This window comes from Accipiter gentilis, chromosome 23, assembly GCF_929443795.1.
Source record: "Accipiter gentilis chromosome 23, bAccGen1.1, whole genome shotgun sequence".
In the NCBI taxonomy this organism is placed as follows: Eukaryota; Metazoa; Chordata; class Aves; order Accipitriformes; family Accipitridae; genus Astur; species Astur gentilis.
The window spans coordinates 4032865-4047075 of NC_064902.1; the positions used below are offsets into that span (position 1 = coordinate 4032865).

Here is a 14211-nt window from a genome sequence, read left to right on the forward strand (position 1 = left end):
CTCAACCAATCACAAGGGTTCCCATATTTGTCTTTTTATTACTGTAGTGGGACTTGGCTGCTGTAAAAGGCAGAGCCATGGGAGAGGAAGTCAAATCCATATAAAATGTTGAATTAACTAAGGCCTCAAACTTTGAGGCTCTGTGTTCACTACAGAACAAGTGCAAAAAGCAGACCAACATGGTAATGTGTTCCTAGCACTGCTGAGGTTAACTCCTAAACAGAAATGTCTGGCAGCTGTTATGAAAGTTTCTAGAGAACTAGTTGTAAGGTCAAACAAGAATTACTGAGGAAGGGAGTGGATCTTGTGTGTGGGAGGGAGTACAAAATTGTTATTGTTTTCAAGTGAACCACTGAAAGAATAACTTTGAATGGAATTGAACTACACAGTAAACTAAAAAACAAAAAGGATTTTATAGCAACTGCTCTCAACTTGCAGTACTTTTATATATATGTGTGTGTGTATATATACACACACACACCCTCTTATGTATTTTCTTTTCTATGTTGAAGGACTTATCCTTTTCCTAATCCAGCAATGGTCAGAACTCTTCTCAAGCAAGCTTCAAATTAAAAATGGTCCTAGTTACCAGAAAATCTTTTGCAGAATCCAGTTTCTGTGCTATGGGTTTCAGGACCAAGCGTACCACTTCAATTTTTACACCAGTGTCACAAGCCCTGGGTCATGCCTCTGCGTAAAGAGAGTAGGGTTAGGCGTTATATTTCAAATTCATGTAATAAATCCAGCACAGAGGCTTTATACAGAATCATAGACCCTAATCTTCTTTGATTCCCATTGATCACAAGCAAGAGGATCTCAGCAGTGAGATCGGCGGTACTGCCTCCCAATATGAAGTGCCTTGTTTTAAAGGAATAGTATGCATGCGTATCTCTAGTTACTTTATCATTTGTTCTTTCATAGCATTCTCATTCAGTTTTATTTTAAATATTACAATTATCCTTCTCTGAGTTTGGCAATGAAAGCTCCAAAAGTACTGCTACTTACCTTAATGATAATAAAAACTTTAAAAATATCGTGTCCTGTGTCTGCAGCTTTCATCTGCTCCAGATAAGATAAAGGAGGGGAACAAGATTTCCTTAGAAGGAAACTGGACCTGATTAAGAAATTATATTCTAGTTTTCTCTAACAAGTGAGGGGGAAAAAAAAATCCCCCAAAATACTTTCCTAGCAATATTTTTAAAAATACCCTCTTAATCCAAAAGAATATATGTAAATGAAGCTTGTATGTTAAGACCTCGTGCACTCAATTTTAATGCTTCAAAAGGTTCAAGAAAAAACACTTCAGATGTCTTCCATTTTCTCTTTCATTTCTTTCCATCCTCAGTTCTGGTATCAGAACCATGTTTTCAGATTAAAACTTCTAAGTGTATTTCTAAACTACAAAAAGGAGGACAAGGGCAGGGAAGAGGACACTTAATTTATTATCTTTTCACATTAGAGTTACATGGAACCTTAATGGTACACCAAGCTATAAACCTTGTAGTTGGTACTATATTAATCAACTGTCTACATGAGAAGTCAGATAAATATATAATCCTATTTCTGCATTGCAGATTTTTTATGTCCCTTCCTCAGGTTACTGGTTCTTTTTTCTATTATTTGGTAAACATTGCTTGAGGTGGGCAGGGGGGCAGGATCCATAATGAAGTAGGTAATGGCATAGTAACTATAGTTTCTTAAAATGAAATATTAAGATCCTTGAGAAGCTAGCCATAGAAATAGGCAGCAATTCAATTTCCGCAGCAAAGAGTACCTTTTTTAACAATCTGAGCACAATTTGTTAACACGCTGTCCCTTCACCAAGGTCAAGTCTGTTACCAGCCGCAGGCAGCAGCTGGCCCACCCAAGCTTCGCCCCCAGCTTGGGTACGAGCCAGGTCCCACCTGCATATTGAAAGAACTTCATTTGAGAGAGACTCCAGTGGTCTCCATCTACGTGTCACCTATTGTTATATCACATATTCCTGGAAAAAATATAGTCCCCTCTTTTGTCTTCCCGTTTCAGCCCAAATATGTAAATAAATTCCACCCCTCCACATTCTGTAGCTATCTCTAATATTTAAGCACTACGCAGAACAAAGAGAAATACCCAATACTATTTTGGATGAACCAACACAAGATTTAAAATCAAATGAAGAGAAGATTCTGCAAATAGTGGCGCATACACTTAAACTGAGTGCCCTGAGGACTAAAAGCTCCCCGCATATGCTTAGTAATAAGACCTCAGCTCAAAAACCCTATGCCCTGAAGGAGAATTCTTGGTGCTGCAATAGAAATGTTGGGGCAGTCCTTTCATGTTCTCTCAGGTCAATCCAGGACACATAAGGCAGCCCCCTCTGCCTTGCCCGTCCGTGACAAGGAGCTCTGTCCTGCCCAATGCAAAATAATGCAGCATGGGCATGAGAGAGGCACCAAACATTCAGTACGAACCGAAGATGATAACCTGCAAAACTAAGAGTTTGCCCCCAAGCCTGTAGGGAAAGCTGGTGGATATATTGCATGGAAATTAGGCATATCATTACTTCTATAATCCTCCTGCTCCAATACTTTCTTTTTATGTTATTTTCAGCCATCTTATTCAGTAGTTGTGCTGATTTAGCACTACCATTTTATCTTGCAGTTCTCTGCGTAACAATTTACCACCACAGCATTACAGAGGCAACTAGTGCTACCATAATGCAAATGCTCTCCTTGGGTAGTGCAACGATTTGCATTGCACCTACGAAGCTGCACACAATTCTTCTTTGAATTTCCCAGGTTAACTAAACTATTCATAAATAGGTATTCCTTTAAGTGCCAGGGGGAGGGAGGATGACAATCTCATTTCATTGTGAAAGCAACACAAAATCATTATTTCATTGCAATTGCATTTCACTGGTCCCTTAATATCAAACATAATTTGATACATTTTTAGAACAACATGCAAAATCTTCATTATAATTCAAGCAGAGGAAAGGAATGCAGTAAGCATGCAGTGTAAAATTACATAGTTGTCCTCGGCCAGGACGAGAATTTCTTCCTAAACTGACTTACAAAGGACACAAATCAATGCTACCTCCTGACAGTTGGGACCACATATTTCCCAAGGAGGCTAGAACAGTTTACTGGGAACACTGTTTTCTTCTAATTACTTATGTGACACAGTGTACCATTCTGAAAGACAAGTCGTAACGGTAGCAGCGTATTTTTATTGTGCTTCATCAGCACCAGTGTTTGTGTCAAGGTTAGTTAGATGCTGAGCATGACCATTACAATATATTCATCCATCCTGCAAGACAAACGATATATATTGCACAAGCCAAAATAAACAGTCACCCTACTTCTGTAAAGTGTAACTCATTCCTCAAGACCCCCTGATGCAAACCCACTGCAACAAAGACTGTGGATGGCAATGTCTGCTTTTGAAAGCCAATGGCCCGAGGTAATCAAGGCAACAGGAACGGAAGCCCTCACCACTTCTATTTGTGGAGAAATGTGCCACAGCTGTAGGTGAGAAATGGCTTAAATGCAGAATGCAGCAGATAACTGGATGAGTGGGAGGGTGTAAATATCTCTAAAACTGTTCAACTCTGATGCATAAGCCTGCTTCTTGCTGGCTGCAACCTGAATGGACTGGTTGCAAATTTTGGTAATACTGGGACTAAGTAACAGTGGGACATCCAATTAATGAAGAGACATGAGAGAGCACCACCGAAGAGGCTAATCACATGTGCTTCTGCGCAGAGACTATTGAGATTTGGAAAACTGAGGCCTTCAAGTTCCAGAAGGAAGAGGAGGCTGAACAAAAGTGTTCCCCAAAGAAGTGGTCTCAGAGAAAAGAAGGGCGTCTGGGACAAAAAAAAAAAATCGAAGACTGGACAAAAGACTCTGGAAGTCAGGGGAGATCCTGGAGTTCTGAGATGCGTGGAGACAAGTGCCAGGGGATGCCGAGGACAGCCTGTGTGTGAGATCAAGCAGGGTAAAAGCTCTAAGCTTGCTGGATCTTGAATGAATCAACGCCGGTATCCAAATGCAGCAGGGGTTGTCATTTCCTGCCTCACCTGTGACAGCTGCCTGACTCGGCTCTCCTGGAGAGAGGACATTCGCCCTGACAGCAAGCTCTTACTCCCGCTCACGAGCCTACGCTTGTGGTTCTTCAGATGCTGGATCAGCTTCAATTAGCCTGTTGGCTAATGGAAGAAGTTTGAGGTATTTCTACTTTTGCTTTTCCAAGAATGCTTAAGACTGACTCTATCTGACTTTATGTTTAAAGGCCAGTATAAAATTCCCGTTCTGTTATAAACTGATGGTGCTACGGAAGTATGCAGAGAGACTTAGCTTTCACCTAAAACAATTGTTAAACCAACCCGATCCCAATGGGCAGTTTAACCACTACTTTCAAATTGTGGTAAGCTGACTGCTGTCTCTAGCAAGGCAGGAACTGTCTTGTCAGACTGAGGCTGGGGTATACAGAGGGAGCAATCCTTGAAGACAATTAAAATGCTACATCTCGTCCCAAACTGAGGTACCAAGTTTGCATTGAATTGTACTACGGAGCACAATTCAAGTAAGAGCACGGAAGATAACTTATCATACTGAAGACGGCTCTTTTCTAAGTAAAAATCTTCTCAGATGAAGTGTATATATGAGGAGTGTCATCTACTTCAAATGCCTAACTAATTTCCAGAAGGTCAGGAGCTAGGAAGGCCAGTGAACTGGGCAGGAGATGACTGTACTGAAACATCTCTTTGCCCAACATCTAACAGATAAGCATCTTCCCTATCCTGTTTCCTCATATTGTGTGATAGATTTTTCACCAAGATTTGAATCATATGGGACTAAAATTCATTTTATTTTTAATTCATTTCATACGGTTTTATTTTTAACTCACTTTAATTGAAATGCAGTGAACGAAATTATCAATTGAAATTACTTCATCAGCTGTGAGTCTTCATTCTTTAATACATAAAATAAGCTTTTAGTAAACCTAAATCACTGATTTTCCTTTTTCGTCCTCAAAAAAGTTTATATACATACCCAAGTGCATCTAGGATGCTGATGCAACGTATTTGACTTCAATATTGCAACTTCCACACTCTTGATTGTAAACCTATCCAGGATATTGACCACATTTTGGCATTCTTTAGTAACACAGCGCTTCAGTTCTGGGCTGAATTTTGAAACTGCAGTTCTAGGTCTAACCCTCTCCTTCCAAGTGACTTCTTGCAATGCAATAGCCAAGCATCTTTATTCATGACCTGGATGATACAACTGAGCGCACCCTCTGCAAGTGGACAGATGATACAAAATGCGGATGTGGGGTTGGTGACACCAGACAGTTGAGCTGCCTTTCAGAGGGACCTCGGTGGGCTGGAGCAATGGGCCAACAGGAACCGCAGGATGTCCAGCAAAGGGAAGTGCAAACTTCTGCCCCTGGGGAGAAATAACCCAGGGCAGGACAGGCTGGAGGCCAACTGACTGGAAAGCAGCTCTGCAGAAAAGGCCCTGAGGTTCCTGGTGGACCCAAAGTTGACCGTGAGCCAGCAACGTGCCCTTACAGCAAAGGCAGCAAAGCGGACTGCATTAGACCGAGGATTGCCAGCATGCCGAGGGAGGTGAGCCTGCCCCTCCGCTCCGCACTGGTGAGACATCTGGAGTACTGTGGCCGGTGCTGGGCTCCCAGTACAAGGGAGACAGGGACTTCCTGGAGCGAGTCCAATGAAGGGACGCAAAGATGATAAAAGGACTGGAGTACCTGACATGGAAGTGGGAGGTTGAGAAGACCGGGACTGTTCGGCCTGGAGAAGAGAAGGCTAAGGGGGGGCCTTACCGATGCGTATAAATACTTGCTGGGAGGGAGTAAAGAAGATGGAGCCAGGCTCTTCTCAGTGGTGCCCAGTGAAAGGCAAAAAGGCAACGAGAGCAAACAAACATAGAAAATTCCAGTTCAAGATGAGAAAACTGCAAAGGTGGTCAAACGCTGGCACGGGTTACCCCGAGATGTTGTGGAGTCTCCATCCTTGGAAATCCTCAAAACCTGACTGGACACAGCCCTGAGCAACCTGCTATAGGCGCCTTCACTTTTGGCAGGAGGGGTTGGACTAGATGATGTCCAGAGGTGCCTCTGAACCTCAACTACTCTGTGATTCTGTGACTCTGAAATCAGCTACCTTCTCCACCTATTTCACCTTCACCATGTGTGGAAAGGAGACAATAGGTAAAAAAAATGCACAAACTCTTTCAAATAAAGCACAATTATTACTGTCGGTCCTCTTCCAGATTTTTACATGAACTGCTTCTAGGATTTCTCTGATAGCCTGGTGCACAATCCTTATAGTCTCTAAGCATGCAACGGCTACTTTAAAAACAAGGAAAAACACTTTGCCAGCAGGATGAACTTGTTCATATACAATGTGGTAGAAGGGAAGTATTTTGTAACTTGGTTACCATGTCTGAACTACGCAAGGTCTGGTATTTAAGCAGGTGTCCCACCTCACTTCTGAGTCTTCATCATTCACTGATCTGCAGTGTTATGAAGGAACATGTCCTGCATTTTACAGTGATGCCAGCCTCTTAAAACTGTTTTCCTATTATTGGGCTATTTTAAAATATGCTTCATTCCCAACCCTTTTATGATAAATTGATTCTTTTTCTTCAACTGCAAATCCCCAGTTTTAACACACAAACCAAGTTCATATATCAAGAAAAATAACATTAAAAGCATGCATTTTCCCCTAGACATGAGTAAAACCAGTAAAACTTCAAACAAAAAAACCACCGCTCTTGAAATTGCACCATATATTTATGCTTTGTATAAAAGGGCACCAAACTTTACCATAAAAATTACAATAAAACATTATTGATCGTCTTCATTGCTTTAAGTATGAAATTAAAGCCTATATATTTATATAAGCTATGTAAGCCTAGATATCCTTTACTTGTATATACTTGCATATAAAGAAATCTAGCGTACAAAACACGTTCTATTATGCAACCATTCCGCTAAGGATATATTATCTTTGAACACAAGGTATACATAGGTGATATACAAGGATAAATTCTATACAGTCTTACAGTGTCGAGCATCCCTGCTGTGCTTAATAAAGCCCTGGCAAGTTGAATCCAAGCTGAGGTTTCCTAATGGCAAGCACAACGCCTGGACTGCAGGTGCTGCAGAGGCAGCAAACCTATCCCGGTCACACAGATTTCTGTTGCTCAATTTGCAACTGAGCCATACTGACAGGGAGCCTTCATTCAGAGTGGATTCATTGCTACCTTCTTGGCTCAACAAGAAAAGAACCTTAATGAAAGCATGAGAGAGACTGTCTGAAGCTTTAGCAACACATTTTAATATATGAACTAAACAAAACCACCTCTCTAGGAGCAGACGATTTAATCATAATCGCCCTTAGCTTTTTTTAACCCCTTTTTCAATTGACGTATTATTCAGAAAAGTGTAATTTTAATCGTTTTCTTTCAGTTGATCAGATCACGTATAATTTGAATGCAATTAATCAGCCAAAAAGGCATAGCAATACTTGCTAAATTCCAGTGAACTGTAACATCCTTCTTTGTCTCTCCTTGAAAACATAATGAAAAATCTGGCAAAAGGCAAGCTTATTCTCTATAAGATTCCACCATCAGGTGAACCAAATAAACCGCTTTCTTCCCTTCAGAACGTTCTTTTAAGTCTGACCTGTGAAAGTATTTAATTTATTAAAAGGAGGTGGGTTCAATTTACAGAACTATCAGCTGCTGGAGTCCTACTGCAGTATAATGGGGTTTCAGTGAGTGTGAGAGATAGTTACAAGGTCACGACTTCTACATTTATTTCAAAAGGTAACAAGGAATTACTACATACACAACTGACATTTGACAATATGAACTGCAGGATGAAAATTAAAAAAGTGAAAACACTTGTAACATTCCTATATATTAGCAGAATGCATGCTCACATTTTCAGTATTCAGACAGGAATTTTTTTTTTTTTTAGTATGATTAAAAAAACGTTTGCATTCCAAATTCAACAGTACTGAAAAAATATAAGCTATATATTTTAAATGCTGGGGGAAGATGAAAGGGGAAAAAATAATCCTTCAAAACTGTTTCCTAGATGCATGATATGAAATTTAAAAGAAAAAGCACTCACAAAAGTCACTTCATGGAAGCTCTTAAAAGAACAGTATGATACCTAGTTCATCATTACCGTGTCTTCTGTAACCTGTAATCCTACTGAGAAGCATGAAACTCTTCCAAGCTGTTTCAACATACATGCAAGAAACCTTTTTATATACGCAAAAAGCATGAGAAATATCATTCAATTCTGATTTGCAACAGGGAAAAAAGAAAAAAAAAAAGAGACCTTTTTTGTGAAAATGCAGCTGTATTTACCACTGATGTGGACCAAAATCAATTCTCCACAGAAATGAAGATCTATGAAAAGGATGAAAAGAGGGCACACCAAAAAAAAAAAAAAAAAAAAAAAAAAAGGAACAAAATATTCATGCTGCATTACTACACACAACTTATCTACAAGCCTTATTTTACTGCCCTATTCACAAACTCACTCATTTTACCAGCACTACAGGGAAAATATGAAATGCTTCTTCACAGGTAGCAATTTTGATTAAAATGAGAAGAACACAAAGTAAAAGCTGTATGTGATCAAAGACCTGCTGGATACCTGAGTCAAACAGTTATTTCAGAGCAAGGTACAAGAGCTAGTCATGCATATGGATGACCTCTCACAAATTAAATGCTAATCAGGAATGCATCTCAACACACACACAAAAAAGCATGGACTACGAAGTAGATCTGTAATCTCCTTTTACTAAGCAAAGACTAACAAAAAGCCCTCGTTATCAATTTCATACTGCATCTATCTAATATTAACCACAAATCCCAGCAACAAAAGCGCAATGTTTCCATATTAAGCGTGCCAGCTCTCTTTCAAGCATCCTAACTTGTGTAATATCTCTGCAATCCTTTAAGAAAGTCCCTAGCAGAACGTACTCAGGAGGTCAAATGACCAGAAGTCCTTATAAGCATGTAGCTCTTCAGATGCATACGAACAGTAAAATGAACGGTTTTCCCATGAAAGGATGCACATTCCCTTTGAGCAACTTCAATACTTACCTTCCAGAAGGTAGGGGAAGTACGGGGCTAAGCATCTGCTCCTGGCTGCTTAAGTGCTCCAGGACTGCCTACAGCCATCCTCTCATTAGTCCTCGGAAACGACGTGCAATGCACAAGCAACTGCCCCAGCTTGTGTAGGACAAGTTAAAGTCAGTAAATCAGAGGTTGGGGAAGAGCTGTCTGCTGCCCGGGACCACTGGGCAGATGAGCTGCCAGCGCCGCAGGCAGGGATCAAACGCACAGAATCTCCCTTTACATAATAGGAAATGACTCCTGTAATCTTATGGTTTCTGTTAAAGCGTTGTGTGTTTCAGGAACAGGCAAAAGCTTTTCCATGCAGCATTCAGGGATTTGGAGCTGATTCTTCTTTTTTTTTAAAAGGAAAAAAAAAAAAATTAAAAAAAAAAATCTATCTGTCAGAATTTTTAGTTATTATACCATACACCACAGAAAGCCTTTCCCCACCTTACCATAGGAAACCTCATGCATGCTTACCAGAAATTACATAAAAGTCCCTGTTTCTTTAACAGTATTTTCTCATCCATTTTAATGGAAAGGCAACCTTTGGGTTTTTTTAATCTGTGTGCCCTCTGCTTTCAAACGTACACACTGCAAAACTATAAGCAGCTCTATAAATAAACCCAGTCGAGGATTACATATTTTCCTAGCGAGAAATGTCTTTGCCTATCATAAGAGGACATTAGTTCAAGTTAGAAAGAAAGAAAGAAAAAAAAAAAAAGTCAAACTGTACTGCTCACATTTTAGTGGTTTTTTTTCTGCGCTTCACCTCTGAAAGAAAAAAGGCACATCCGATACTTATCGGCGATGATAAAAGCAAAATCTCATCCACGTGTTCTCCTCATCCCTAAACGAGAGAATTAATCAAACCCGAGCCCGTACGTTTAAAACGCAGCACGATCCCACCGAATTTCCCGGCTACAACGTCTCCGTGAAGGATCTCTGGTGCCAGAGTGCCTTTTGGCTCTGCGGCCGCCGGTCGACCTCACAGAACAGCCCACGGAAGCGGCCGCGTTACCTCTCCCGAGCCTCCCGGGCACGACCCAAAACCCTCGGCATCCCCCAGCGCCCGTCTCCGCACCGCTCCCCCCGCCGCGAGAAGCAAATCGCCAAATAAACAAGCTCGGAAGGGGAGAGACCTCTTTTTATCGTTCCTCTCGCTACGCCCATTGCCGCGCTGGGGCTGGCGCTACTTACTCGGCCGCGGTCGCATCCCCGGTCCCAGCCGCTCTCCCTCAGAGCCGGCGGCGGGGCGCGCTGCCTCAGCCGCGCTCCATGAGCGGAGCCCCTCTGCAGAGCGTACCACCCCGCCCGGCGGCGGGGGGGGGGGCCGGGGGGGGCGGCCGGGGGCTCTGCCCCGGCATCGGGCTGGCAGAGGGGCGAGGGGCCGGTTATCGCCCGCCGGGTGGCATCGCTAGAGAGGGGGGAAGGCGACGGCGGGCGCCGCTGAGGAGGGAAAACGTTCCTCCGAGAGGGGGGGGAAAAAAAAAAAAAAAAAAAAAAAAAAAAATGGACCGAACCACCGTGTTGTTGTTTGCGATTTTAATACTTCCCTTGGGATAACGACAGAAACGGAAGATGGCAAACGACCAGGAATACGCCACTTACTCAGAAACGGGAGAGACCTTCAAGGACGAGGGCTGTCAAGTCCCATCGCCATCACTGGAGAAGGCAGGGGGCCGGGGGGGGGGGGGGCACGACGGGGGGCCGGGGGGGGAGCAAGCCCACCCCCGCAGCCCGGGCTGCCGCGGCGGGGCCGGAGCCCCGGGGGCCGCAGGGTCCCGGCTTTGTTCGCGGATCGTGCGCCGGGGGCAGCAAACGCCGGAGCGAGGCTCTGCTGAGGGGGCTTCGGGGCCCCCTTTGCAGAGCTACAGCTCGCTCTGCCTCTCGTGCTGCCTGTTTGTGTAAGAACAGCGTTGATTATAATGAAAATACACAAAAAACCACACCCAAACCCAGTTATTGCAGGGCTGTGATGGTTCTGTTGCGTTTGGGTTTCTGTCGTGCCCTCCCCAAAATCGAAAGCCCGTACAGGAGAAGCACACAAAATAGCCTCCTCTTTCATCTGAGCCGGTCACATTATCATACGCTGTAACACCATACACGCATGCCTGTGTAGCTTTCTGCCCCTTTTTCTTTTCTTTGAAACCATACAAAATAAAGCACTCTGCCTCAGGATAACGACAGCCTTACACTTTGAGGAAGCAGTGCGTTGTACTTGGAGCTTCTCGCCATCTATTCTGTGTTATTTCTTTTAAAAAATCCAAGTACTAAAAATAAGACGGAGAGATCAGTCCTTTAAAAGGCATAACATTTCCTGTGTAATACTTTATTTTTTCCAGAGTGAACTGCGATCAGTACATGCACCGTGTTCAAACTGCAACTTCCGATTCTGTACCTCAAACCATTCAATCCTGAGAGTGACTAAACACAGAAAAATATCATGTTTTTCTTAAAGTATGTATAAAACACCATACATAAAAGTTGGAATCTTTTCTGTAGTATCCTAGGACAGCAGTGGTTCGTGACTTCACTCTGTCTTGGACAGCGGGCAATTGCAAGTACGCGTACCTCCCTGAGCACTAATAGGAGTAGCTGTGCTGATGCTCTGTCATCCTGCCTTACTTGCTGCTCAGAATATCAATTCAGCCAGTTAAACCAAAAGTCTGTACTGCACTGCACCAAAATGGAAGCTATTTAAAAAAAAAAAAAAAAAAAAAAAAAAGGCTAGAATCATTGATCAGGAGTTTTATCTATGCTGATCAATTTTTTTTTTAATGAAGTAAAATGGAAATCGGGACTAGAATCAATGCAGATTTTTCTCATGTGAAACTGTCTTTATCATTAGAAAGCTACAGGCAATTGCATGCATGGCAGGACACTATGCAGTGACTTTGTGTTATATTAAGCAGAGAGACATGTCCTCATTTTCTTAGCAAGTCTTTAGTACAAACTGCAGCTTTAAGGAGTGTGGAGTGCAGCCTCAAAACTGAATTTGAGCACTGAACAAAACAGTAACAGAACAAAAAAGTGTTATATTTAAGATGTGTTGTGCTTAGGTCCCAGACCCATAAATGTTGGTGACCTCTACTGCTCTGTCAGAAAAGCAGGAAGATGCTAAGATATTATGCAATAATTTGGCTACTGAAATTCATTTTTCTGGTACAAATTTTAAAGATAATTTGAAAAGCAACAAAAGGTTGATTGACACAGTACCAAAATACATTAAAGAAGATTTTTCTTAAACTGTCTTTTCTGGATGAAGAGAGGAATAGTTTAAAGAAATTAAACACAGTATAAAAACTTGTTCCATACATTTGGCTATTGCCAGTTTGAGGACTGCTGTTCCCAAAGATTGTGTGTTGTACTACAGAAACTTCAGCTCGGGTAGAGACCCATAATGCCTACATTATACTTAATCAGGAACTCTCATTTTAGATTAACAGAATAGGCAAGGGACTAAGGAGAGGAGGAAAATAATGGGGAAAAAAAAGTTCAAAAGAAAAAAAAAATCCTAGTCTGAACATGTATTTATATACCCAATCCAACCGAACAACTTTTCACATGAATATCCCCAGTGCTCATTTAATGTAGGGCTGTTGTAGTACCATACCACAAAAGAAGATGAACAAGCTATTAACCTTTTTGCTAGGCTCATCAGTTTGGAGCCTGTTCACAGCGCTGCGTGTATTTTACTGCTAGTGTCGGTGCTACCTTCATCGCAACGCTGTCATCCTGCTGCCACCTGGGCAAGAGGAGGCCAACCACTAGTGCTGAGCTCAATCCCAGAAGATGCGCTTTCTGAAGTAAGAATTGAACTCCTATGTCATGGCACCATGCACACCACTGGAGCTTGCCATGGTTTTCAATCAAGAATCTATGAATGAAGAGTCATATTATATTTGTCCTTACTTAAAGCTTCCAAGTGCTAATTCTTCAGAAATGCTACAGATCCTTTCTCCGACTGCTAAACACCAGTGCTACCACAAGTCAATGCCAGGAAGTCATCTGGTTCCTGCAATAAGAACGAGGTTCCAGCTGCAGGGCTTAGGATGTGCTCGCTACCCTCAAAGTCACTAAACCACTTAACGCGGGGAATACCTGCTATATGTAGCCGGTAGATACACTGGTATCTTACAACCAAAGCTAAAAAGCAGCAATTCCACCCCCAGAAATGGGCCATCTAGTAAGCAGTACCAACAGTAATATTCTGACCTCAGAGTTTAAGGGAGGGGGTTTTTTACTTTTTTAAACACAACTGTGAAAAAAGTAAAATTTTCCAATTCATTTGGCTTTCAGCATGTGCAACTCAAAATGGCTACAGTGTTAGCTGGTGCTTTTTCTAGATATTTCGTCATAAAATTTAATAGCAAAGCATTGCACAACAATGTAATGTGTGAACAGTGCCTCTCCTGAAATGAAGATTTGTCAGCGCATCTTCATGCCTATTAAAGCATCCAGTGGCATATTACTTAGCTCTGACAGAAGTACAATTTAACACCTTAATTTGGGGGCAAGGAATGGAAATGGAGCAGAAAAGGAGCAGAAAAATGGAAAGGAAAATAGAAAGATGCTTCTTGGAACTAAGTTTAAAAAACACAACAATGCTAATAGGATGTGAAAGGAATGAGACTAGCTGTTGAGCTTGAAATATGAATTGAAAAACTGTTTCTCTGGTAAAACTTCAACTGACAATTCAGAAGATATTCAGAGGCAAAAGAAAGAGTCTACGTAATTTCTTTGGAGAAAAATTTAATTCCATACGTGCTGGTGATAGAAATCATAAGCACATTTCAAGGTCTTCACAAGATAATTAATGACAGGAAACACAGGAACATAATTTTAATTCCTCTTTCAGGATCTTGGGGACCAAGACCTCCTTTTCAGTGAGCCTGTCCAATCAGAGGAATAGCACTGGAAATCAGCAGTAGATTTCTAATATTTTTCTAATCACAACCCAGATAGTTAAACTAGAACAGCAGACTGGCAGCCTTTCGTATTTTTAAATCTCATTTGCTACATTTTAAAAACAAGAATTAAATCTGTTTTCAGACTTGCT

The 14211-nt window shown here is 41.7% G+C and overlaps 1 protein-coding gene across 17 annotated transcripts in view; it reads right to left on the reverse strand.

The window, feature by feature from the left end:
* The window catches only part of ATP2B2 (ATPase plasma membrane Ca2+ transporting 2), a 439575-nt gene that overhangs the window by 244899 nt on the left and 180465 nt on the right, over window positions 1–14211 (reverse strand). The window contains exon 1 of one of the 17 annotated variants that reach the window (XM_049826144.1): window positions 10350–10569. The exons of 14 other annotated variants lie outside the window; for them this stretch is intronic. The gene's annotated coding sequence lies outside the window, so the exon portion shown is untranslated. Of the gene's footprint in view, window positions 1–9134; window positions 9311–10034; window positions 10056–10349; window positions 10570–14211 lie in introns of those variants that run through there. 2 more of the 17 variants (XM_049826147.1, XM_049826143.1) reach the window with 2 other exon arrangements.